This window comes from Amblyomma mixtum, chromosome 4 (assembly GCF_055824585.1).
Source record: "Amblyomma mixtum isolate Tamu chromosome 4, ASM5582458v1, whole genome shotgun sequence".
In the NCBI taxonomy this organism is placed as follows: Eukaryota; Metazoa; Arthropoda; class Arachnida; order Ixodida; family Ixodidae; genus Amblyomma; species Amblyomma mixtum.
Genome location: NC_143015.1, coordinates 48,951,858 through 48,979,349, shown reverse-complemented (window position 1 = coordinate 48,979,349; position 27,492 = coordinate 48,951,858).

Genomic DNA, 27,492 nt, shown 5'->3' with positions numbered 1-27,492 from the left:
GAACGACATCCTACATTGCGGCGTGATCCAGCCCTCTCACAGCCTGTGGGCTTCTCCGGTCGTGCTCGTCAAGAAAAAGGACGGCTCCATTAGATTCTGCGTAGACTACCGCCGGCTAAACAAAATTGCTCAGAAGGACGTCTACCCCCTGCCTCGTATATATAGATGACGCGCTGGATTGCCTGCAGGGAGCGGAGTTCTTCTCTTCATTGGATCTGCGCTCTCGGTACTGGCAGGTGCCGATGGCCGACGTCGACCGTCCGAAAACAGCTTTCATCACACTTGATGGGCTGTATGAACTTAATGTGATGCCCTTCGGTCGGTGCAACGCGGCCGCCACTTTTGAGCGTATTATGGACAACATCTTCCGTGGACTTAAATGGCAGACATGCCTCTGCTACTTGGACGACGTTGTCATCTTCTCCCAGAGTTTTTCGTCTCATCTTCTCTGCCTCGAGAGTGTTCTTCGCTGTCTCAGTGACGCTGGCCTGGAGCTGAACTTCAAAAAGTGTCGCTTTGGTGCCCGACAGCTGACTATTCTAGGCTACGTCGTGTCCAAGGATGGTGTACTTCCGGACCCTGCCAAGCTCCGCGCAGTTGCTGATTTCCCGAAGCCCGCATCCCTGAAAGAACTGAGAAGCTTTCTTGGACTTTGCGCCTACTTTCGCCGGTTCATCAAGAATTTTGCTGCCGTTATCGCTCCGCTGACGCAAATTCTCGCTGGTAGCCACGACTTGGTCCCCTGCATGCGACGAAGCTTTTGCAACGCTGCGCCAGCTTCTCACCTCTCCTCCGATCGTGCGGCATTTCGACCCTTCTGCGCCTACAGAACTCCACAGGGACGCCAGCGGCACTGGTCTCGGTGCCGTTCTAGCTCCGCGAAAACCTGGTTTCAATGAGTACGTCGTTGCTTACGCCAGCCGTACACTCACAAAAGTGGAGACTAATCATTCCGTCACAGAAAAAGAATGCTTGGCGATTATTTGGGTGATCACAAAATTTCGTCCTTACTTATATGGCTGACCGTTCGATGTCATTACCGATCACCATGCTCTTTGCTGGCTTTCTTCACTCAAAGATCCATCCGGCCGCCTGGCTCGTTGGGCTCTCAGTTTACAAGATTACGACATTCGCGTCATTTATCGTTCCCGTTGTAAAAACTCCGATTCCGACCCTCTCTCGCGCTCCCCTCTGACCTCTGATCCTGACCCACCATCTATTTCAGGCCTCAATGATATGGCTTCTGAGCAGCGCAAGGATCCTTGGATTACTTCTATTCTGGATTTCTTAGCGCGCCTCCCTTCTAGAACGCTCCGTCGTCAAGCTCATCACTTTGTCGTGCGTGACCAGCTGCTGTACCGTCGGAACTACCTCCCCGATGGTCGCAAATGGCTGCTAGTGATTCCAATGCATCTCTGCTCCGCTATTTGGGCCAGTTATCATGACGACCCGCAATGCGCTCATGCCGGTCTGCTGAAAACGTTTAAACGCCTACGCCTTCGGTATTATTGGAGGGGCATGTACCGTTTTGTCCGCCAGTACGTACGCTGTTGCCTGGAATGTCAGCGTCGCAATAACCCACCACCGCACTCACCTGCTCCTCTGCAACCTTTACCGTGTCCCGCCCGGCGATTCGACCGTGTTGGAATTGGCCTTTATGGCCCTCTTCCCACCACTGCCGCAGGGCACCGTTGGATCATCGTCGCCATTGATCATCTCACGCGCTATGCCGGAACTGCCCCGTTGCCAGCTGCGACAGCCTCTGACGTAGCCGGTTTCATACTTCAGAACATCATTCTTCGTCATGGTGCGTCTCAGGAATTGCTCAGCGACCGGGGTCGCGTGTTCTTGTCCGGCGTCGTGGAAGCCCTCCTTCGGGAGTGTCATATCGTTCACCGCATGACGTCTTCGTACCATCCGCAGACGAACGGCATGACCGAGCGCTTTAACCGGACCCTCGGTGACATGACGGCCAAGTACATTTCTGCCGATCACTCAGACTGGGACCGCGTTCTACCTTTCGTTGCATACGCCTATAACTCTGCAACTCAAGCCACTACTGGTTTTTCCCCGTATTTTCTTCTGTACGGACGCGAGCCTTCCTCCATCATGGACACCGTACTTCCTTACCGCCTCGATTCGTGCGAATTTACAACCGTCTCTCAGGCCGCTGCGCATGCCGAAGAATGCCGTCAACTCACCCGTTCCTTTACCTCACACGACCAGCACCGTCAGAAAAGCTCCCGCGCCGCTTCTCCCGGTCTGCCACCGCCCTATCTTCCTGAATCCTTGGTTTGGCATTGGGTGCCCTCCTCCAGCCGCGGACAGTCTACAAAACTGCTGAGCAAATACCAGGGCCCCTATCGCGTTGTTCAGCAGACATTGCTAGTAAATTATCTCGTGGAGCCCATCACGCCTCCGTGTGACCATCGCCGCCGCTTCCGTGAAATGGTGCACTTAGACCGCCTGAAGCCCTACTACGACCCCGCTATCGTCTCGTGCCCTTAGGCCGCCAGGATGGCGCCTTTTCACCCCGGGGGTATAAAAGAAAAAGATTGGTTGGATGGTTTATGGGGTTTACCGTCCCAAAGCGGCTTTGGCTATGAGAGACGCCGTAGTGGAGGGCTCCGGAAATTTCGACCACCTGGGGTTCTTTAACGTGCACTGACATCGCACAGTACACGGGCCTCGAATTTCTCCTCCAAAGAAATTTAACCGCCGCGGCCGGGATCGAACGCGCGTCTTTCGGGACAGCAGCCGAGCACCATAGCCACTGAGCCACCGCGGCGGCAAAAAAAAAAGTTGGGGTTTGCTTCCCCAGCGGCTAGCGCCGACTAAGGAGAGGAAGAAGACAAAAGACGAAGCTGACGAAGCTCGGGTGCGCGCTTGCGAACGCCGGCCTGCTGAGCAGCACTGCTGGAACATGGACTGTGGCCGTCCATACTAACTGTGCGAGTCCCCACATCACATTAACAAAAACAAATGTCTTGACTTGTAGCATTCTAGTAGGAACGCCATAAGTGTTTATCAACTATTATGGAACATTTTCCTAGCTCTGCGTTCTTTTGACAAAATTCAGAGGAAAACATGGTTGAAAACCATTTTCTCAACATATAACACTGAAAATTGGTAAGAACAGTAGTAAAATTATTTCGAATACACTTAGAAAAGTCGAGCATACACATCAATAAGCGAAAAAAGCTTTTCATGAGAGCCGAGCAGTCTCCTCTCCCCCCCCAAGTCGAAACGCAGTGAAGACAGGCATTAAAGATGTGACGATTACAGTAGCAACACTAAACGGATGAACAGAGTCATCAAGTCGAAATACTGAAGCAGAATTGAAGCAGCAAATTGAAAATTCTTTATTATGGCAAGATGTAGAATACATCAAAAATACTTGCGTGTTGTTCGTGCTGCTTAAAGTTATTCATTTCAAGTCGCAATGGTGCCGATTTTTTTTTTCTGCGCGAACGACTCTGCTGACGCCATGTTGCTTATAATTTCGATGATACTGGGCCAGTAGAGTTGTATCAATACGGTTGGTTTGCAGCATAAGTCATTTTTACTAGCGTTGACCATGATCCGCTCTTAAATAATTCAGTTATAATAAACACAGGTGTTAAAAGCAGCGTTAATTTCAATCTATGCGTTGACTCAGATGTATAGTTCGGAGCAAAATAGCAAACAGGTATATAAAGCAATGTTCTTTGGATGAGCAGAAGCGTTCGGGACGATAACTTTTGTCGTGTTTTCATAATAGCTCTTTTGAAAAGCGTAAAGAAGTAATCTAAAATTATTCAGACAGCACTGCACTAGACCGGAGAGGGTAGGTGGTGGTACTTACACGTGGCAGATGGTAGGCAGTAAATGATGCGACAACAGTGATAACTGTACTTAGGTTCTCGTTATTTTATACTAGCTTTTGTGACCTGGGGATCTGTCGTTGGCATCGCGCGCAACGAAAGGGTACCTTTTTAATGTCATTTGTTCAAATGTCAGGAAATGAATTCCTAACTTGAAAGATGGCAGTCGCATACACATACATATAGGGACGCTGCACATTCCAAAAATTTTTTCGTAAGCTTTTGAATGTCAGCTAATATATGCTGGAGTGATTTTGATGGCTAAAAAAGTCATGGTTTCGGAGTACTCAGAGAGTTAGTTGACCCGACGAGTCTTGAGTTTTCAACACAAAATATTCAAGATATATTTGATGACGTCAACTAGGGGTTTATCATTACAGTGTCCGTAAAATATACACTGTTTATGTTCTTTTTAACCTTCAGAAAAACAAAAACCTCTATGCTGTGTACTATGGACAGTGAACTATGAAAAGGTTAATAACGAATTGACGCCCGGCGTTGCATATCATTCAGAGCGCAAAAATGTGAATAATTTTAATTTCTACCCGAAAATTTTCTTGCACTGCTAGCATAGTCCAAGTAACCCTCTTCTTCAACATATTTATCAAAGCAACGGCAATGTATAAGCTACCAGAGATGCTGGAGGCCCGCGAAAAGATATATTCGTGCAAAACTAGCCCTAACAAACAAAAAAGCCAAAAACTTATGTGGCGGTAATCCTGCATCCACGGATGAGAGCAGTTTTGAATTTCGCACTAGAATTCCCCCATTCGCCTGAGTTTTAGCACATGGTTTTGTGAGCTTATAGGCACTCGGGCATTAAAAAAAAACAGTTCAAACTAACAAAACTTCGATCATTTTCTTAATGAATCTCAGTTTTTTGCACTTTCGCGGTGATGAAGTCCTGGAAAATATTAGCTTTTAATTCACGATTTCAATGGAAAAATTTGATGGGTTAATATTGATCATTGTTTGAACTTGCTTCGCTTTCAATTCAATTCTTGACTTCCAGAGTCTTGCCCTGTGGGATGGCAGAATTATGACTACATCTTTTGAGAAGATAAGATATCATGTTTTTGCAACTGTTCTGTGAAATAAGCATTCAAGAAATGCCTGTAAACTGGTAGAGGCTACTCGGCTCGATATAACGAATGGCACCGCCCAAAAGCGGTACCTAGCAAAAGTGGCGACACCGGCTATGGAGGCAAAATTAAAGCACTTGAAGGCTTCTTTAGTCCGCGCCCTGGTGATCATGACATTGGAGAGAACAAAAAGTCCGACAATGTGCAGCCTCCCTCGCTTAAAATATTTTTGTGATGCTATTCTCGTTCCACATATCTTGTTCGCATTACAACTGCCGCTTACAACGGATACTTACAACAGGTACAACAAGCTTACAGCAATTACTTGAGTTTAAAATTGCCAATACGCTCCAGCGCAGCGGGTGTGCTGTTGATATTGTACTATGCCAGCCGGCACTGCCACTGTTTTGATGAAAATCCAGGCTGACATAGCTTCAAAACAACCAGTTTATTAGACGAACGTACACATTGCGAAGCCCAAGGAGACCCCCATGGCGGCAATTGAAAATTAGTGGCTGAGTGCTCCTGTTATCAGCTTGCGCGCCGAAGCGACGATGTCGCCGGGATCAGGCCTGCACTGAGGCTCGCTTTTAATTCCGCTAAATTGCAGTTTTTTATATTAACCCGGAGAAGATTCGCGCGGAGCCGAGATTCGAAATGAGATTCTCTTGCACGCGACTAGGATGCTCTTTTTCTAGGCCACCGCTCCAACACTACACACGCCTGTACGACTCCGAAGCGCTTAAAGCTCAACGAAATGAGGCAGCATACTTTCGCCGATGACGATTCTGCGAATTATTGTGCAGACGAGAGAGGTTCATCAGGCGGTGAAAACGGCAGCTGCCTGTAGTGGTGGTCATACGCGTGAATGCAGTCTTTGGGACGGCCCTGCAAATGACACGGATAAGCTCCGAACAACGGGCAACGCAGGAGCCGTTGTGTTGACCCAGTGAACGTAAACTGAGGCACGAGGTTGGAGCAGGAAAATAAATAGAGTCGGCGACGCACTGTGAAAGACGTTCGTTATAAATAAAAGCGGTGGTGTAGTCACTGATCCGCTTGAGGGCAAAACTGCAAAGAAATTTGCAGCGTCTTGGACCACGGCGATTGATTTTCAGGCAGGGTTCTATTAAAGGCAGCACGATTTCATTGATGCTATGATTATCGGTTAATAAAATCTTCTCTGTGGGCTTAGTGATGTGTGGAACTTCGCCCACTTCCTCAGGAATATCTGGACGGAATCCTTGAGGATCCCACCCATAAGCTCGCACAACTCTCCTTCACTTCAATAAAGTGTTTCCTCCTCCTCGTTCTTCTGCTCCTCCTTGCCAAGTTCGTAGGAGCACGAAAACGGGAGGTAGGAGCAAGAAAAAATACAATGAATGTTTACTACATTCGAATCGGAGCCTTTCATTTTATTTATGGAAGATATAAGTGGACAGATTCTCCGAGTTCTCTATTCCAAAGTGTAATTTACAGCAATTAGCAATAAGAAGAAAAGTTAGCCGTCCGATATTGCGTCACGGTTGCATCTCTAGAAATCTGAAGGCCCATCTTCCTGGTTGTATTAAATTGTCATGCACTAGAAGGACTCGACATGTGCACGAGCATTGATTAGCCGCAATCTTCGCGAGAACCAATGGCTTTAAATACAGCTTTTTCACGAATACTGTCGCGGAGTGGAATCATCTTCCTTAGGATTTATGCAAATCCAAGCAGTTCCTAGCTTCTAGTTCTGTTTGTTCTGATCTTTGTTTGCATCACTGTGCTTTATTATGATTCGTGACTGTTGCTGCTTATAATTTTATGACTTTTATATTTTATTGCAACGCCCCTCCTGCTTGGGCCAAAGCTATGGCTCGCAGTATGTTCAAATAAAGAAATATACGCTTCATTTTGAATCCGGTGGGGCATTCCTGCGCACATTTCGCTAACTTCTGTTCTTCAACTTTACAGAGCGCTGCCGCGCTAGTGTTCGCACAGCTTTCAAAACCATCAAACAGCCCATGCAGCAGCAGCGCGCTACAAAAAACGCTGGCTCAGAATCAATTTCATGGTGCATGGTAGGTAGAAGACTGTGATCGACATGACTGGTTTCCTGTTGCATTGTTCTTTGCATTAAAAATGATGCATTGGTTCACTTGAGGACATGTCGAACATTCATACCGTAATGTTTCGCGGAAAATTCAGAAGATTCACGGGATGTGACAAAAGTGCTTTTCTTGAATACAAGCATAGCTCGTTTCTTGAAGCCATTTTCCTCGGAAGGTTCCTGCTTTAAAACACATTTACCTAGATGTGAACGCGGATGTAGAGGGCATCAAATACTTTCGCTTAGCTATAGAGCTAACTTCGAATAAATTGCAACAGTTATAGGGGTCGCTTCTCATGTGCGTGTGTGGAAGTGCATGCCATCGCTGCATGGTATTTATTGGTAGCCTTTGGTAAGACATCGCTTCTTTCCTACCCCTTCAAGGTAGAGCTCTTCTAATATAAGCACAATTAGTAATTCTCAACTTTACATTAAAAAACCCTGGGAGTTCTCAACCCATTCCTGGCGCAGTGGCCCAGCGCTAATACGATGCACCACTATCCTGCAATGGCAGGTGCTGTCCACTGTGGAGCTTGTGCGACTCAGGTTGCTCTATTTAAGCAGCCTCTACAGATTAATCAGTAATTTAGCTGCCAGCTACCTTCAACGGTGGTCAGTTCGCTCATAATACAATGGGCAGGTTATGACGACGCCACAAGATCACTTGACCTAGGTTGCCCACTAAAGTTGTTGGAACGGCCGGTGGGTGCTCCTGCCACTTCAGCTGCAAGGATTCAAACGGTAACCGATGCCGCACAATTTTTTTTCCGACGTGGGGTTACTAACACACTCGCGCTTTAACAATAATCTCCTTGTCAAGTCGATATACTTCTGCTTATCTATCAGTCACGAGTCAATGGTCGCACAGTTAGGAAGAAGAGGCACCTCCGCCGCTTCTGAGACGGAACAGAAGCTAAATATCTTAGCGTTTAGAGTGCAGGGCTGATGGCACGTGCCGTCGAATGCAACAAATATTAAAAAGCATAAAATTGGGAGACCATGTCTTGTTAAATGAATATCACAAAAAAAAACTCAATGGCGCTCGCTTGGGTAGCACGACGGGAATGTGTGAGCGCTCGCAGTTACAAACTGCTCTCACTGCAATTTCCTGTTAATTTATTTTATTTGTCGTTCCTGGCGCCTTCGTTTACGTCCTCTTCGAGTCAGGCTGCGTCATCGGCCACTCTGTACTTTCATACAACCCTGGCAGTCCCCATACCACTCCTGGCGCAATTGTGAAGCGGATAGGCGATGCGCCGCTGCCTGCCATCAGTGGGGCCTGTGCGATCCACGTTGCGTTTGTAGAGCAACCTCTGGCGACTAATCATTAAATAAACGAGCACTTGCCACGGTCGGCAGATTGCTCACAATCCGGTGGGAAGGGCTGCACTCCTCGGACCTCACATCAGGACTTAACCTTTTGTTCACCTAGGCCTAAAGTCTGTTTACTCATCCGCCAGTTTCTCCGCCACGTGTACTCTTGTTCTCACGCATTAATAACTTTTCAGTCGCAAATTAAGTGGTATGGAGCTCTTTTAAACAAATTACGATGCTTCTGAAAGCAAACTGCCGCGCCACATAGCGTTACTGCTGCGACTGAGCCTAGCAACAAAAGGTTGTAGGGCTTAAGCTGCGCCTTAAGGGTATGACATGATAGCTTCAGGGAGTTAACGCTCACATATGTGTAATTTCTCATTCTGTACTTTATATTCTTAGATCCTTGGGGGTCCTCACATTCCTCCTCGCGCCGTGGTGCGGCGGTTAAGCGATGGCCGTGTGGTGGTATGTGCTTCCATCGGCGGGGCTTGTGCGGCCGAGGTTGGCCCTCCTGGGCAACTTGTCGCTACCAATCAATTTAACTGCCACCTCCCACGGTGGTCAGTTTGCTGAAAATGTGATGGACAGGTTGCGATGACGCACCAAGGTCACGTGATCACAAGGCTGCTTCTCCAGGCTTGCCAAGGCGTCAGAACAGAGCCCCCGCAGCTCTCCCGAAGGTCACGTTGCACACGCGGCGATATCCGGCTTTAGCCAGTAGAGTGAAGCGGTCACTTAAAAAAAGGATCCTACATAATTTGGCCCTCACACCGGCGTCTTGAGCCTTACATGATTGCTGTTGCAACCCAAAACAGACAGGGAAGACTGCATAGCGGTCCCAAATGATCGCCCTAGTAGGTAATTGCATTATGGATACCGAAAACGTCCGGAAACACTACACGATTCTAAGGGAAGCCAGGTACTTCAAGTAATAGACTTATTTATTCTTTAAACCAAATTTCTTACTATCGTTCCAAACTTGAATGCATGATGGCGCAAAGCCAGAACCTCCTTCGCCGGCAAGTTAGGTTATTCAGTCATTGTACAGTTGTACCACAAGGGATGCATAATGGATATCTGATTACATGAATCGCGTCCATTTGATCAACCTTGAAAGGCCGGAGCCAGTTGGTGGGCTGGACGATCCTGCAACCAGAAACTGTCGCCAGGACCCAGAGAGTCGGGCAACGATGACCAGAAAGCACAAATCCGAAGGGTACTGAAGTACCATTTAAGGCTGATTAAGAAGCCCGTGAACGCCAACTGCACGCCCCAGACAGATTCAGTGTGCGGATGACAAATCTATTGCGCGTTCTGCGTTCGATTGCAATCCCATAACATTTTTATACATGCGCACAAACATGCAGTTTTTCTGGGCAAAACCCTCTTTGCTAAAAAACCTGATTAGGCCCGGGTAGCCAACGCGCAGTAAGAGTTTGCCGCGCAATTTAGGCGCTTTGCTGAAGAAAGAAACCTGCAACGTCATCACGCTCAGCGGGTAATTGACTGACCATGTGGAAAAGCAAGACGCAGCAAATGCTTCAATGAAATTGCAACGGACAATTAATCATCTGGTTAAGCATATGACGCGATAGCTTAAGTGGGTCGGGAAGGCGGTTTGCCTAAAAATAAAATGGGGACAAAATTCTCCGGATACTGAACGGCGGGCAACGGAAAGGACAGCCAGTGTAACCATCGAAACGATCTCGAGCAGCGCGGCGGCGCTTCGTATTCCTGAGTTGCGTCATGGGCGGCCGTTATTTTTTGCTACAGGGCAATCAAATATATCAGGAATTAGTCCTTCTCTATTTTACATTCATAAATTGTTGAGAGTCTTTATACCAGTCCTGTCAAAGTGGTGTACAATGCCCCGCCACACCCACCGATGGGGTTTGTGAAACGCAAGTTGCTTTTCTCCAGCCGCTGGGGGCCTACTATTATTTCAATGACACCTGTCACACTGTGTACTTTGTCAAAGTCGGAAAGTCCGGTTGTGACGACGTCAGAAGGTCGTGTGACTGATGGAGTAAGTGGACAGCCGCACTGCCGGCGTCGACGGCAACGCCACCGCCAACGACGCCGGATTTTCTGTCGAATGGGAACCCTAGCGCTATCGCGAAAATAGGTAGAAAACTCAACCATGGTCTGAGAAAAGGATGTCTTCGGGGAGACGGAGAGAGTGGGAATGAAAGCGAGGTGGTTAGGTCATTACGGAGCTATGAATGGGCCTTCAAAAATATCAGAATCTGAACGACAGTTGTTCAGAGGAAAGCTCGAAATGAAGCTGTAACTAGCGCACAATTAAACAGGTTATTTTTGTAGCAGCTATGAGGACTATCAGTACCGAAAACAACGCGCTCCTGCTTTAAAGTGTCAGTTTTGCCTTGCAGTGCACTGCATCAGTTAGTCACCATGAGACTAGTACTCCCATTTGATTCGAGTGCCCGATATAGAGCGTGGAAGTGCTGCATTATCTTTCTTTGAAGAGGTGGGCATTTTCTCATGCAATAGCTATTTCGACACCATTATCGCCTACCAACTAAACACGAGACGAACTGCGCCATACAGAGCGAACAAATTTGGTGATACTGTAGCCGGTACTACAAAAAATTATTGTACACTACTCGCCATTCCCTACACGAAGAGAAGTATGGCATTAAGATACACGAATAAAAGAAAGGATCTGGCAGAAAGCAATCTCAGTATAGCAAGCCGTCCATGTCGGGAAATGTCGTTCTCTAAGTTCAGTGCACGCAGTTTTAGATTATTGGTTAGAAGAATGTCCGGAGAGTGCGAAGGCACTGACATTAGCGCTTTTAGCGGCAAAGGCTACTGCACTGAACGTTTTCATACGCAGCAAAGAAAGGTTAATGGTTGCCACATTAGCAATCACTAAGCATTTGTTGTGGAAAGGGTCCCTCAATCTGCATGTTGCTAGGGAGGCTTCAAGATAATGTCATCGGAAAAATGTTCAAACTTTGTCGAATGCCCTGCATTCAAGCAATATAAGAAGCGCCACTTGAGAGAAGAGCAAGCAGCGGCAAGGCAGCAGCACTTTCGAAGATTCGCAACTCTGGGCACTCAGGTACGGGTTTCGTGAATCTTTAAAACCTGGAATGTACACTCAAATATTTCGTTAAAACACTCTATCCTTCAGCGTCTCATAATTTTGAGTGGGTAAGCTTTTAACAAGGTTCGCCGTTTCAGCGCTTAAGGTAATTTTCACCACTCTAGGGACTTACAGAATCAAGGAAGAAAAGAGCGAAATGCAAAAATGGATTCCGTTAAACGAAAACACCTAAATGGCGCCGGTTTGGGCATATGTTCTCGATTCTCACTTGCAATGTCAGTGTACCTTGACAATAGTTTTGCCAAAAAGAGACCTCCTGTCATCTGTGTAGGTTATGTTTCGACTGATGCTATTGAGCAAAAAAAATGGCAAACCCTAAACACTTTACTAAAATTATTTTTAGAGCTGGTTACATGAGGCCCTGTGCTTACGGAACGAAATCCTATGTACATTCAAGAAAATTAAAGGGGGGGGGGGGGGGGGGGGTGGCCACACGCACTTAAAAGACTTCATATGCTCACGAACTACGCAACTATCATCCTTGTAATTTTTTCACTAATACCCTTATAATGAGAAGGAATAGCGATTGCCATGCCATTCATTCAATATTCCTGCTCTTTATTGATGTCATCAGTAAAAACAGTGCTCAGTTGGAAGCTCAAAACGTAAATGCCTGTAATTCCTTCATGACGTCATACCTTGTGCCCAAATATCGTATTTGAAAACTGCTGATGAATTTTAGTGTTTCTGTATTGTTTGTAACGTCCTTTGTTTGTTCTTGATGACACATAAAGGAGCAATAATTGTCAGTCATATAGTAATAAAGACCACACACACACCGCAATACCTTTTTTAGTGCAGTAAATTGATAAATCAAAATACAGGCTATAGCATTAGTCTCATCTTCTAACATAATGTTGACCTTTAAAGCCTGACCAAGCCTTACCCTGCTATCCGCTGCGCTGAATTTATTGTCTCGAAAGGCGATATGGGCTCTAAGACAACAGTTATAATGGGAGGGAAATCAAATTTACCCGCCCGGTGTGCGCTTCCAATTACTGGCACATCAAACCACGAGGGAGGTGCTTGCATGTCTAGAATGACTGCCTCTGACGTTTTCTGTCATGCGCAAGACGTACTAAAAAGGAATAAATAGAACTCCTGAGTGGGCCCAGAAAAACAAGGAATACGAATAAATATGCACGCACAAAGCGCAATCTCTAAAAACGAGCTTTATAACAGGCACAGGCTTGTGTTCATTTTCAAGCAGATTCTCTGGAAGAAGTATCCCTTATCCTGTCTTCGTGCCTTCGTTTTGTCCCTATTCTTACAGCGCTCGCAATTTCAATGATTGGCCTTGTAGCCTGAAAAGCAATAATAGAAAATTTAGGGAAGATACTGGTCGCCCATATCTCCGCAAACAATCCACGAAAAAAAGATACAAAAGTAAAATGAAATAAATATTTGGAGGGCCACGCCGTTGAGAAACGAAGCGTGGCCTTACGAAACGGGTTTTACTTTATGTAATCGCAATAAACCAGCCTCCAACCACCGCCGTCTGGCAAACGTTTGAAACTTCATCTCCCGACCTTTCTTTCGAGTTCTCAGAAGATTGAATAATAGCAGTGCAGTCACAGCTGCATCCATTTTTCCGTAGATAGATTTCCCGGGATTCAGTAAGTGCGCACAGACTTCCGTTTAGCTCTGTATGTGTTTACAAACGCAGTTCATGCATTACCGGCTTTTTCCCTGATTTGTCTTGTGCAGTTCGCATGGGCATAGTATGAATTTCGGCGGAAGGAGCAGAGCTGTGCCATGCTGCTATTTCTAATTGCTTGTGCATCATGGAGTAAATTTAATTCCTAGCTTTAATAAATTTCCAGCCAACCTCTTCAGTTCGTACTATTCATATATTCTTTACCACACTATATTTTGAGAGAAAAATGAAAAAAAACAGCATCGCCATGATTCAGTTGCTGATTATGAATATCAAATAAATTTTCAACTTTTTTCGCCAACGACCTGGAACGAAGAGCCCACTATATTACGAAACTCCTCCTAACCCATATACTATATAAGATATTCAAAGTCTTTTTGCATACTGCGAGTCCGCGTAAAAAACACAATTTTCTGGTAATTACTGCATGAACTGTGGCCGATATAAAGCAACTGCGTCAACACCGGTATTTCTCTTAATGACGCGGTTTCTGGTTTGTGGTCAATGATCAAATTTTCAGAAGAAAAAGGCGCCCACTTTGTTTGCTTTTTTTTTAGAAGAAAGCAGCATAAGTAGCTGCAGGAGATTAATACAGCATTTCGGAGAGCTTCCAGCGTTATTTCGGCGAACATCACTGCGTAGGTGAAAAAAAATTGGTAGGGTTTTAACGCAGTAAAACAAAGTTGACATGCGAAACCTTGTATTTGTCCCGGTTGACATATGATTTTGCTTTGCTGGGTCAACGGCACTCCTGGGAACGTTGTAATCATCATCATCAGCCTGACTACGCCCGCTGCAGGGCAAAGGCCTCTCCCATGTCTCTCCAATTAACTCTGTCCTTTGCCAGTTGCGGCCGCCGTATGCCCGCACATTTATTAATCTCATACGCCCACCTAACTTTTTGCCGCCCCCTGCTACGTTTGCCTTCTCATGGTATCTACTCCGTTACCCTTAATAACCACCAGTTATCTTGCCTTCGCATTACATGCCCTGCCCAAGCACATTTTTTCCTCTTGATTTAGATTACGATGTCATTAAATCGCGTTTGTTCCCTCACCCACTCCGCCCGTTTCCGATCTCTTAACGTTACGCCTATCATTTTTCTTTCCATAGCTCGCTGCGTTGTCCTTAACTTAAGCTGAACCCTCTTCGTTAGCCTCCACGTTTCTGCTCCATAGGTGGGTACCGATAAGACGCAGCTGTTGTAAACTTTTCTCTTGAGGGATATTGGTAAACTGCCATTCATAATCTGAGAGAACCTGCCATATGTGCTCCACCCCATTCTTATTCTTCTAGTTATTTCCCTCTCATGATCCGCATTAGCGGTCACTACCTGCCTTAAGTATACATATTCCCGTATAACTTGCAACACCTCTCTACCAATGGTGAACCGCTGTTCCTTTGCTAGTCGGTTCAACATTACTTTGGTTTTGCCGCCGTGGTGGCTCAGCGGTTATGGTGCTCGGCTGCTGACCCAAAAGACGCGGGTTCGATCCCGGCCGCGGCGGCTAGAATTTCTTTGTAGGAGAAATTCTAGAGGCCCGTGTACTGTGCGATGTCAGTGCACGTTAAAGAACCCCAGGTGGTCGAAATTTCCGGAGCCCTCCACTACGGCGTCTCTCATAGCCTTAGTCGCTTTGGGACGTTAAACCCCATAAACCAAACCAAACCATTACTTTGGTTTTCCGCATGTTAATTTTTAGGTCCACAGTTCTGTACTGCCTGTCTGACTCATTGTTTATTGTCATGCTTTGCAGTTCATTTCTTAAGTGACTTTGCAAGGCAATGTCATCAGCGAATCGCAGGTTACTTAGGTATTCTCTATTAACTCTAATCCCCAACTCTTCCCAATTCAGGCCTCGGAATACCGTCTGTGAACAGGCAGGGAATAGAATTGGCAACATCGTGTCTTCCGGCCTGACATCCTTCCTTATTAGAATTTTATTGCTGACTTTATGAATGACTATGGTAGCTGTGAAGTCGTTACAGATATCTTTTGATACTTGCACATAACACCCTTCTACACCCTGATTCCGCAGTGCCTGCATGACAGCTGAGGTTTCCACTGAGTCAAATGCTTTCTCGTAATCAACGAAGGCTATATAAAGGGGTTGCGTATATTCTGCGCATTTCTCTATCACCTGACTGATATTGTGACTATGGCCTACTATCGAGTATCCTTTATGAATGCCTGTCTAGTCATTCGGTTGATTGAAGTCTAATGTTGTCGCGGCTTTATTAGCGATAAACCTTAGTAAATTCCTTGTAGGCAACGGAGTGTGAGCTGATCGGTCTGTAATTCTTCAAGTCCTTGACATCTCCTTTCTTATCAATTTAGATAATATTAGCGTTCTTCCAAGCTTCCGGTGCGCTCGAGGTGATAGGTCCTTGCGTATACCATATAGCCTGAGGTTAAACTCTGTGGTTAAGCTGATCTCATCGATGCGCGCCGCATATGCATGTTGATAAAGTTGACAACGGGCAGTGCACAGCGCGAGAGTGCGTTGCAGTTTAACGCGAAGTTTCATCGGCTGCGGCGATAGCATACTACTTGTGTCATGTTGCAAACAAAGAAAAAGTGGTAATTACATAGTGCTCTCGTGCAGTGGCCAGCGATGGTGGTGGAAAACATTTATTTACAGATAAACTTCGGGAGGTGAGGTATGAGCTGACCCAAAGGGGGCCAGCCCTCACAAGTACTAGGTGGAGGTCCCTAGTTCGGGACCCCAGTGGCGTCGGCCGCTGCCCGGGCTCGCGCGACCAAGGCCCGTTGGGCCTGCAGGTCAGAGCAGCCGAGCAGGGTCGCCTCCCAGTCCTCCCGGGTTGGGTTGGGGTGAGGGGGGATAGCAGGGTTGGAGGGGCAGGCCCACACCATGTGGTAGATGTCCGAAGACTTCTCCGCACAGTGCGGACAGCTGCCAGAGAAAGAAGGGTCGAAGTGTTTGAGAGCTGCCGGGCACAGCAAAGTATTTGCATATAGGCGAAGCAGAAGCCGCTCCTCCGCCTTTGAGAGACCTTTGCACGGGCGGGGATAAAGACTATGGCCAGATTGATAAAGTAAAACAATGTCTTTAAACGAGTAAGCTGGAGTGAATTCGAGTTCCTGATCGTCGGGGTCGGAGGGGAATGTCCGGTGAGAGAGCGCGCGGGCGGCGGCGTCAGCTGCTTCATTTCCCTCAAGGCCCATGTGAGCAGGAGCCCAAACGATACGCCGGTGAGCGGGGTCCCCGGTATAGACGCGGTATAGACAATTATTTCCGACTCGCGAGGGGCATGTGGGAACGTCGAGCAGGGCTGGGTACCGTATCTAGCCTACCGCATTCTCCAAACCAGTGGCCAGCGAAGCTGATCTGTTCTCGCCGCCGCGGGTTCGGAACTCAGTCGCGTAAATATTTACGTTATGTTTGCAAACTTACGTTCAGGGACCTGGCGAGATTCTTGTTTGGGTTCTGCCTAGTGAAGTAGTGTTTACGCACTCAAGTTACAAAGGAAGCCCAAGTTTTCCTCTTCTACTTAAAACCTCTCCGCTACTCAGGTACTTCTTTAGGCGGATTCTCCTTAATTTGGACACCTCTGTGGTTGTTTTTAACAGCATTTTATAGGGGAGTTACAAGGCGCGCGTAGAAAGAATTGTGCGAAGAATTCATGAATACTTTCGTTACATAAATGATTTTGATATTACCTTTTGGCCTCTAAGAAAAGACACGCCTCAGCCCCGATAGGTAAACCGCGTTGTTAGCTATATCTTATCAAAAGGAAATTTCAAAGTGAATGATGAAGCTCAAGAGTACAGACCTTTGGGCAAGTTTATACGTAGCAGACACGTACAAGCGCAAAAACACGGACAGAGAAAGACCTGGACAACACGAGCGCTTCGATAATAAAGCGCTCGTGTTGTCCAAGTCTTTCTCTGTCTCTGTTTTTGGCGCTTGTACGTGTCCGAATTATGAAGAACTTGATTTTAACCTTTAAATAAGATGTGCAACATAAGTACCAGATAATATACTAAGTGCTTCAGGGAAGACTAGGTAATTTTAAAACATAGGCTTTTAAGGGTAAAAATATGGCTATTGCGGCATTGTATTATTAGTGTTGGCGGACACTGGAAATCTGGTGAAAGGCCTTAATTATTAAGCTTGTTAACTGTATTCTGTTAACTTTTTCTCTGTCACATCTAATGAAATGGTTGCAATGAGATATTTGTAGCCGGTAGTTAGTAATATTAATAGCAGATTTAGAATTTCGAAAACGTAATTATCCTCGGCGCTGTGGCTTGACAGAATTTGGCTACATCGTGTCAAAATACATGCGCTTCCGAAAAGTATGCAGGCAAAGCAACCTACCCAGTTAGAGTAACTAGGCAAAAACACAATTATGTGGAGCCACTACGCCAAAGCTAATCGCGTTTTCTAAGTTCTAAAAACTGTTTGGCTGTTACTAACGATCATACACAAGTCTCTAAGCGCAACTGGGCGCCTAACTCTAATAAGTAAAAAGTTAATTATTAAAAGTGAGTTACTGAGCCCCCTACGAAAGCGATTCGACAGGTTTCTCGTGTCCACCAACACTCGCAATACTATGCTCAAAAAGCCCTATCTTTACAAAAAAAAATTGGCTGTGGTTTGACCAATGGCCATCGCGAGTAGTATTGCGGAAGCAACGGCGCGGCAGTCGCAGCCGCGGCGGCACCTCTGAGTCACCCTCGTAGCGGAGTAGCCGGCGGTGGCCCCAGCGCCGCAGCAGTGCGCCGTGTGACGTCCCTCATCCTGGAGAATGCAGTGCTGGCGCTGCGGCGACGGCACCTCTGAGTCAGGCGCGCAGCGGAGGGGTCGGCGGCGGCTCCGCACTGCTCTGAAGTTACTCGCTCCTCGCGCATGCGCAGTTGGGGCTCTCCTAGGCTCCGCGAGATCACTCACACCTAGCGTAGTGTTGCTTCCGCAACAAAAACTTATTTTCAAGAATTACTTACTCTTCCCTGATACAAGTAGTAAAATTTTAAAACATTCTAAAACAATGGCTTCGCAGGTATAACCACCTCTAGGAAAATCACCCAAGGTAACAAGTTATAATTCACATAGAATGGATATTGAAAATTTTAATGAAGTTTAGGAAATGCAGTATTCATTTGATGGCACTTATCCAATTTCAACGAATTGAGTGCATAAGCTTATTGAGTGATAGCAAGCAGATACATTCTTTAAGGATATCTGATCTTGCTGCTGCGTTCCTTGGGAATTGAGACCATTTGAGCTCGCTCCAATAATTTGGCGGTGAATTACACCGCAGCAACTCCTCAAGTTGGGTAGATAGAAAAGCTGCCATATATATGCTGCGGCTAGCATCGATGTTTATTTTAAGGGTGCGAACAAGGAAGGATAATGCTCACATGAGAACGCGGCTCTTCAGCGCTTGTGAGCAGGTCAAAATGTGTGGGCACTAGAGTAGAGTAGTTAAAAGGCGATAACGACAGTTTCAAAATTGCGATTGAAATGGCCGAAGAACAAGGAAAGACCAAAGAAGGTCTCAAATTGTTTTGTTGGTTATGGAAATTTCTCTACTGAACGGAGGTTTACAAGATGAAGACGAATTCCGTTCTTAGAGAGGCATGGGTGCGGATTATGCACTGCCGAGCGCTTACGCAGCGCCCATTCAAAGCAAAACTTGTTGCCGGCTTCTTTTAATTTGTTAAATTTCTATGGGGTTAAGTTTGTCGGGCCGGTGAGATGGAGTGGTGCAGCGCCAGTGGCAGCGATGTCTGGGCAGAGCCATATTTTTTTTTTTTGGGGGGGGCGGGGGGGGGGGGGGTGCGGTGCGAATGAATGAATGATACTTCTGCATGGTAGGGGCTTACCTCTACGAGGCTTCACATCGCCGGCATTTCCAATAAATTCCAATAAATATTGCCGCAGCTGGGTTTCGAACCCGCCGCGGTACGAAAAGATCAGCTTAGCTGGGGAGCGCACGACAGCACTATGCCATCCCCGTAGCCGATCACACCTGGTGTAATCGGCTAAACTAAAACACACCATCGCACTCAGCTTTGCATATCTTCATCACCTTTAATTAGCGGTGCGAACAGATCAGATTACCTTAACCTCAATCACAGATGAACCTGAGCTTAATATTGTCGCCGGACGTGCCGACGACCCAGGAAAGCGAAACCATAAACCAACCCGCCAACACCTGCTTTCGCACTTCTACTCGGTTTAACGACGGTAACACCCTATTACTTTTTATGCTTGGTTTTCGTAACAAGCCGCGATCGATTTCTGTTAAATGTTTGCCACACAGAGAGAACAATTCCTTTTACAGGAGAGAAACTACTACTCAAACACGTAGAAAACTATGGTTAAGCTTCTTACCCTAGCCGTTGCGCTTACGGCCTGCATCGCACTTGGGGAAGGACGGACGGAAACTGTGACTTCACTTCAATTTGTCAATGGTAAGCTCTTCTAAACTTACATAATTGCTCACAAGAGCCACAGCGTGTAGTTACCACAAAATGATGCAGAGCTCTTTTCCGCTGTGTTCAAATATTTCTGAGAAATCACCACGTGAAAGCTCGCGGCATTAGCGTGTAATCGAGTGCAGATCTTTTTGGGCGTTTGTCTCAACATTAAATCTCGTGCACATTTTATCATTACCGGCTCTCACCTCGTTATTTGCCTTGCTAAAAAGATGCAAACCTCAAGCTTTACTATGGTTACTATAATTAGCGGAGATTATGTTTTGTATGGTACTATAATGAAGGTACTGCTTCCCAGGTTTTGTTTAAGCACATGGTAATATTGTTAGGCAAGAAGTGATATGGACCCTTGGTGACATTCTGCAGAAGAAGGATGAGGTGTAGATATTGGTAATTCTTCATCGGAAATGTTAAATCTCAACGCCTATGGAGTAGCTTGCTTTCTCTTAAGGTAACAGGGCCGCTCTTACAACGAGATGCAAATCAATGCTAAGGCATTCATTGCATCATCCGCGCTTGTGTACGATATTTACCACATGTGTCCCTGCTCTCGATCTTATAAACATAAAGTGAGACTGTTCAGAAATCTTGACTTGATGCAATTTTGCTTTAAAATCTGTGGTACATGTTTTCTACAAAGATTTCAGCACCCATCATTTTTTGTCTCAACGCTTTTGTACATAAGTTCTTATCGCGTAATGAATCCAAAGCGATAAAGCATAAAAAGTCATCCAGAAGATGCATAATGTCATTTCGAACGCGGAAAACAGACCTCTATTTGCGTTTCTACGGAAAGCGCAGGCAACAATAAATTAGGTAGGCTGAAGATAATAAATTTTTGTAACCGGTGGGTCACGTTTCGAAAACGGTCTTTTCTCAAAGGAGGGTGTCATCCTCGGCGGCAGAAAAAAATTCCGTGTTGGCAGTATGCAACATGTAATCACCGAGCGTGGTTTCGATATTTCAGACTCTTTAGGCGTCGTTGCAGTGGCTCGTTCGAAGATTGGCTCAGTACGATCTCCATTACTTAGTAACAAAGCCAATGATGCGCATTTGGACTCTATAGAATGTTCTCAGGCCTGCTTATTCAGGGAGACTACAAAAAGTGCTCATCCCTAATGAGTTCATAGCAAGTAGAGGATTGCATAAATTTGAGCGGCACTCAGCTGCAGAGAACATTCATCCTCCCTAGGATTCTTTCTGCCGTATACATGAATTTGGAGGGTTTCTGCAGTTTCAAGGGCAAGTTCAACCGCCTCGTTACGAAACCTCGGCTCTTTTTTTGTGTGTGGATAAACGTACTCAAAAACGTGCAGTGGCTAGCATTGGTAAAATAATTTGTTTTCATCCTACCACTAGTGTATTTTGATTCTAGTATATGAAATTGTCGTCATTTTTTTATTGCGCGGTCATTTCATTCAACTAAGTAAAGAGCATCTTTAAGGGCGTTCAGAATTATAAAGATGAAAAAAAAGCTTAGGCTACTTTACAACTCTTTATCGAATGAAATGCGGCAACGTTTCGGTTGTCGATTTTACCGGCTATTTTGTAATTCCGACCTCGTTCCTGCGGTCAAATTTTGTACCTCTTGCGATTACTACAGTCAAACCCGAATATAACGAACTCAGATAGAGCGAATTATTCCATATAGCGAACACTCGAAGTTGTGATATCGTTATCCATATGAAATGTATTTTTTATAACGAATTACACATTGGATACAGCGAACTGTCAGCGCGCGCGGTCGCTCGCCAAACGCCCGCCAACGTGCCTTTGTGCCCGCATCCAGTATCTCTAGGCAGCCATTTCCGGTCCTCAATCGGTGCCGCAATCGGGGCCGCGATCGCCGCTATCGCTTGCAATCGGTCGTCAAACGACCGCCAACGCGCTACTGCGCCGGTTCCATGTCGAGACGCCCCGCTGCCTGCCCCCGCGCCGCGCTTTCGTGAAATGCAGGGCAATCGGCCCGGGAGGCTTTTCTGCAGTACCTTAGGGCTCCCTCCACTGCGCATGCGCGGCCCCGCGGCGCTTTCCCGCGTCTTCTCAGCTTTCTTTGCTCGCGTTTACAAGTCGTGCTGCTCGCTTCCGGACGTCCCTACTTTGTCGACACATTCCGCCGCTACATCCTGCAAGATGACGACGAAGCAGCGGCGTGCCGTGCCGCTTTCCGACAAACTTGAGATGATTCGCCGCGTTGGGCGCGGCGAAAAAAAGGCTGACATTGTCGCGCACTTCAAGATTCCGAGGAGCACGTTAAGCACCATCCTGAAAAGCAGCCCTCGCTGCTACCGATGCACTGCGCCGATACTACTCCGGAATACAAGGAAGCGGACTGGAGTTCGTGGAAATGATGTCGCGCGTCGAAAATGTGATTCTAACTGATGCAGCTAAATGCAGTGTTCAGGAAAAAATCACTGCCTACTGCAAATAAGTGTGCATTCCTCTGCAATAAATTTCTTAATACCTTACTTATGGTGAGTGACATTTTTTTTTCGTTAGCGCGTTTTCGCTCTGCCGTTCGGGACTTCGTGTATAACGAATTTGGTACTGAGGTTCGTTAAAGGTTCGTTAAAAGCGGGTTCAGTTATAACGAAATACTTCATATAACGAACTATTTGCGTTAAATCACGCTATTCGTTATAACCGGGTTTGACTGTATTGTATACGGGAGAAACAAAAATAACCACCCCACAGAGAGCTACATTATGTACGTATCCATGATCTCCTGGCCCACGTGTACTATGCGGCCCAACGCCACACATATATTTTTTTCCAACAAGCACCGCTTGAAACCAGATTTTTTAGCCATTTCCACATCACAGCACTGTTTACCGCCTGAACTGGTTGAAACCATTTTCCCGCCTATTCTACTTTATGACACCTTTTCGCCCTAAAACTGCGTATACACCCACTACGCCTGCCTAACCCATGTCAAGTGGGCCTAGTGGCACATTTTGTTTTAAGGGGTGGGGGCAAAAGTTAAAGTTTGTGGGCGGTCAAGATGCCATATTTTGGCGCTAGACCAGATGAAAAATTTTGAAGGTCCGCGAACTGTCAAATTTTTTGGGTGGGCTGAGCGGAAAGTTTTGGGGGTGCTGGAACGGCCAAAAATTCAGAGATGGGCAAACTGCCGAGTTTTTCGAAGGTGGCACAATACGAATAATTTGGGGCTGTAGCAGGTGCCACAATATTGCGGATTGGGCAACTTGGAAAAGTATTCTATTTGAGGCAATTCCCAGATTTCGAGGTAGGCAAACATCTCAAATTTAGGGGGCGGGACCAAGTACAAAATTTTAGGCTGGGCCAAGAGCCAAATTTTTGCGTTGGGAATCATGCAGTACGCCCACCCTCAAGAGGGCTGGCCAATTGCCACCTTCAAAAGGGTGGGCCAATTGCGAAACTTTAGCTGTGAGTCATCTACCAAATTTTGGACCTGGGTCAACTGCCAGATTTTCAGGGTGGCAAATAAGTTTCGGGGTGGGCTAAGTTGAAGCTGGGCCAACTGCCAAATTGTGCGTGCTTTTCAATTTTAAATTGGATGGAGCTGTCTGCAGTGCCAAACTTGAGAGTCCCTCAGAATATCAAAATTTGACGGTGCATTCTGATTGGTGCTTGTAGAATCACGTGAACCTGCTGACGTCATTTTTCAGCTCACCAATCATAGAATTTCGTTACAAAAAACCGGAGTGGTTTCTAGATGAGAACCTAAATACTATCGCATTTATAAAAAGCTGCACAACTGGACGTATGATACCAACCAGATGTTCCTAAATCTTCCTCTCAGGAAAATATCTTTCATTTACAAGCTCTTTTTTTGTTGCTAATTGAAGTTCACGGCTGCTTAACATAATCAGTTTGTAAAACACGCCTCAAGTCGCGTTTAACCACTTAAATACTGGCGCCCCTACTCTCAGTACTGGACGCCGTTAAGTGCGGGGGAAATGAATATCAAACAAAATGGTGTGCCCTGAGCTCCGGTTTCAAACTGCACTTATAAATATGCGTTTACAAATCTGCTTCCTCTCCGCTGGCACTGAAACAATTCTGCCCACTGGATAGGCAGATCTCTTACAAACAACTTAATTTTATCGTCTGGTCTTAACAGGGAATTTCGTACAATACTTTTGTCGGTCGCGTACTTGAACGTGCGAATGTATTCTGGTTTCTGTTTATAGTTAAATTAATAAAGAAACTATAGGGAGTTCAAAGTAAAGTTCTAAGATTTACCTATGACAAATACGAAGAAACGGACTCACCCACAAAACTGACAAACGACGCTCGAACACTCACGTTACAAAACCGCGCCAGGTTTGCGCAAAAAAAAGTACTTAACTAATGCATAACAACGTTGACAGAGAAACAACAATAACGAGACATATGCGCTCACAATCACTGGAAGAATACCGATAAAACACAGACTGTTTTAGACATTCATTTCTTTCGTTAGCCATTATACAATGAAACCAACTACTATCATGTCTAGGAAAAATTTTAGAGACATATGAAGCGCACTTGCTAGTTTTACACTGTGAATCATAAACACTATTTTTGCGCTCCAGTGCTCTGTCTTAAGTAAGAACATTTTTTCGTTCTAGTCTGTATTGCGTTATGCAGTTGTTGTTTTTTCAAATTTTTAAAAAACTTGTTGCAATGTTACCCGCCTGCGCTTATTATCAATGCAATTAGCTGAACAGCCTCCGTTCACATACTGTTGCACTGCTGTGTATCACGGAGTTTCTTTTCTGCATTCTATATTTTGCCCTACCTGCGATGATCCCGACTGGGATTGGCGATGTTTGTAAATAAATAACTAAATAAAAAAAGGCTGCGGGCTGCATTAACGGCATCCGCCAACAACAAAATGCGATAGAATTGGGATACATATTTTGGCAACTTGGCAATGAATATATAATAATGTTCTTGCGATATTTCCCCCAGAACTACGGTTAGAAACGATTCCATCGCTTTTATATGGCATGGTTTCATCTTGAATGTTCTAATACCATTAATGTGGTTATCATTTTCGATCATACTATTCCGGCCCACCAATCCTCCTTAATCGATTTTCTTGGGTGGCCCTTCTTAATTTTTGGGGCCCTTAAGAAGTTTCGGGGGTGGGCTAACTTCAAAATTTTTGGGGTCGTCACTTTTTTATTCAAGCGGCCTATGATTCGTCCATTAGCGATCGCGGGGTGTTGACCACGTCACGACCTTCTCAATCACATTGATGGAGGCCTCGTACCACTACTGGCACAGTGTAGCAGCAGTTAAGCGATGCGCCACAGTGATAACTTTTTGTGATAATTCATGAAGAAATTGAGAAGACAATTTCTGACTTGGCGGCGATCTCTGATTAATGAACTGGGGCTCACGTGACTTTGGTCACGTCGTCAGCGAAATCCGTTGCAGAGCAGCCCATGACGACAGCCTGAAGTCTATCCCTTTAATAAACACCATGCTTTCCTGCTATCTGTCAAACTTGAACGGAATGCTCGGAAATGAGCAGCCAGAGCTATGCAGATCGTCTCTTTGGTCAGTTCATTCGTGTCGCTGCTGGCGCATTTAATTTTCTGAAATGATTTGTAGCTCCTTATACGCTTTCTGGGAAAAGTGCACAATGTTGTGGTGCTTTTTAGGGTAGCAGTTAATTTTGAAAGTTGTTCATGGAATCGATTGGCGGTGGTGATCGACAGACCGATGGTTTTGACCTTGATGTCTTCTGATAGTTCTATGACCCGGCGATACGCTGCGGAACAGGCTCGGTAACTTCTTCCGGACACTACGTTCTGTATTGCACGGGCGCTCACCAGCGTCCTGCCCTCCGATCTTCCTTTCGCGCCAAAAACTCCCCTTAAATTCCCTTGCCCTGTATTCTAGGGCCTTTTTGGTAACCAATAGTAAATGCGCTTGTCAGAGCCAATCAGGCGAATTTAGTTCAAAATGAAGGAGCCAACAGCACGCCGGGGTTCATGGGGTTGTTGTTTACGCGAGCACCACGCGAATTCCTTGAAGACGTTACGCATTTTCGCTTGGCTACAGCACCGACAATGCACAAAAACGCCAGCGGGAGCACAGGGAAGGCAAGCACTCAGTCCGAACCGCGCTCATTGCCCTGGTCGCGCTCCCCAAGGCCACTGCGCCCCTCCGGGACATCCGGTTCGTGATGGGCTGTGCTGTCGAAACCAATAAATTTACACGCACCCCCCCCCCCCCCCCCCCCTTGTAAACCCCAGGGGTCCGCGCAACGGCCGCGTCTTGCGGCCCGAACGCGACCTTGCAAGGCCGGGCCTCCTCACCGCCGGTTAACCGTCGTTGCCGTCATCTCCCGCGTTTGTCTCAAAACAAACCCATTTCGGTGGCGCCTGGATGGCGGCTGCTCGAGGAGCCCCGACAAACCGCTAACACACGCAGAACCAAGAGAGCCAAGCTACCGGCTTTAAGGTGCGTGCGCGATGGGTCCCTCGTTACCGAGAATGTTGTGCGTACACTCGCTGCACACACAACATCAAGCACGTTACACTATTCATACGGAAAGGCACAACGATGGTACACGCCACTACCATGCCTAACAAAAGCCATACGCGGCTTAACGGAAGTCCCGATAATTTTCGCACTAACCCATCCCCGTAAATGCACACACAAGAATTTTAATACGACAGGGCATTGAATCACAGTCCCCAGTAAATACCATTTAACTTGACGCATACAAATAAAGCGAAATCCACCGACACGCCAACACAAAACGAGGAATAATGACTAAACGTCAATCACACACACACACACACACACACACACACACACACACACACACACACACACACACACACACACACACACACACACACACACACACACACACACACACAAACACACACACACACACACACAAACACACACACACACACACACAAACACACACACAAACACACAAACACACACACACACACACATGCACGCACGCACACAAGGCAGGACCCTTGCCTGCTTGCACCCTGTCCGCCATATAGATCGCTACCACACATGAGTTAAGTATTCAACTTACTCCTTTCTCTTTCTTTCAGGCTTCAGTGCCGCTATCCAGCCTCTAGCACTAGTACGGATGTGGCATTATCGTTGTCCTCGTGAAGCGAGAATTCACCCTTTGTCCTTATTATTGTACCAGCCAACTGAACAGCGTCCTCCTGTACTTTGCTCAGCCCACCGAAAACATCGGGAGTCAGTAAGGCGTCTTCTGCCTCAGCCAGCTCGTCAGCGATGGCACAAAGTACGAACGTTTGCGGGTTGGAGCTGCCGTCTCTCGTGACAAAACTGAGGGCAACACACATGAGATCATTCAAGACCGTGTGGCCGCACGTGCTTCGCAGCCGCACCTTTCCTGAGCCCTGCGCTTTCACGTTATCAGAGACACCTCTTTCTTTAGTACCGTTATATCTGCACTGGAGTCAAGGCAAGCCTTGAACAGGCGCACACCAGAGATCAGCTACATCAACGTCAGTCTGGACTCATGCGCTGGCTCACTCCTCCCGATCGCTGTCCCCGCCTGCAGCTCATACGCTGCCCTCGCTGCCAATCTTGACGGCAGCTGCGGCTTCCCGCTTGACTCCTGACCTGCCGCTGCTTTTCATATTGCCCGCGAATAGTTACGCCGCACGTGACCGAAGTCCCCGCAGCCAAAGCACTTCACTGCAGATCAGCGTTCGGTTCTTGGCGCGCCGCCCCATAGCTGGCTGCCTGCCGCTCGTGGCTTGCCATAAATTTCCTTCCGCGCATCCAACGTACTGGGCCGGTGCTCAGCTCTACTCTCCTCGAACTTTTCCGCAAGCTGGGCAATCTATGTTGGCTTAAACGACTATCCTGTTTCGTGTTGCAGAACATATTGCGCGCA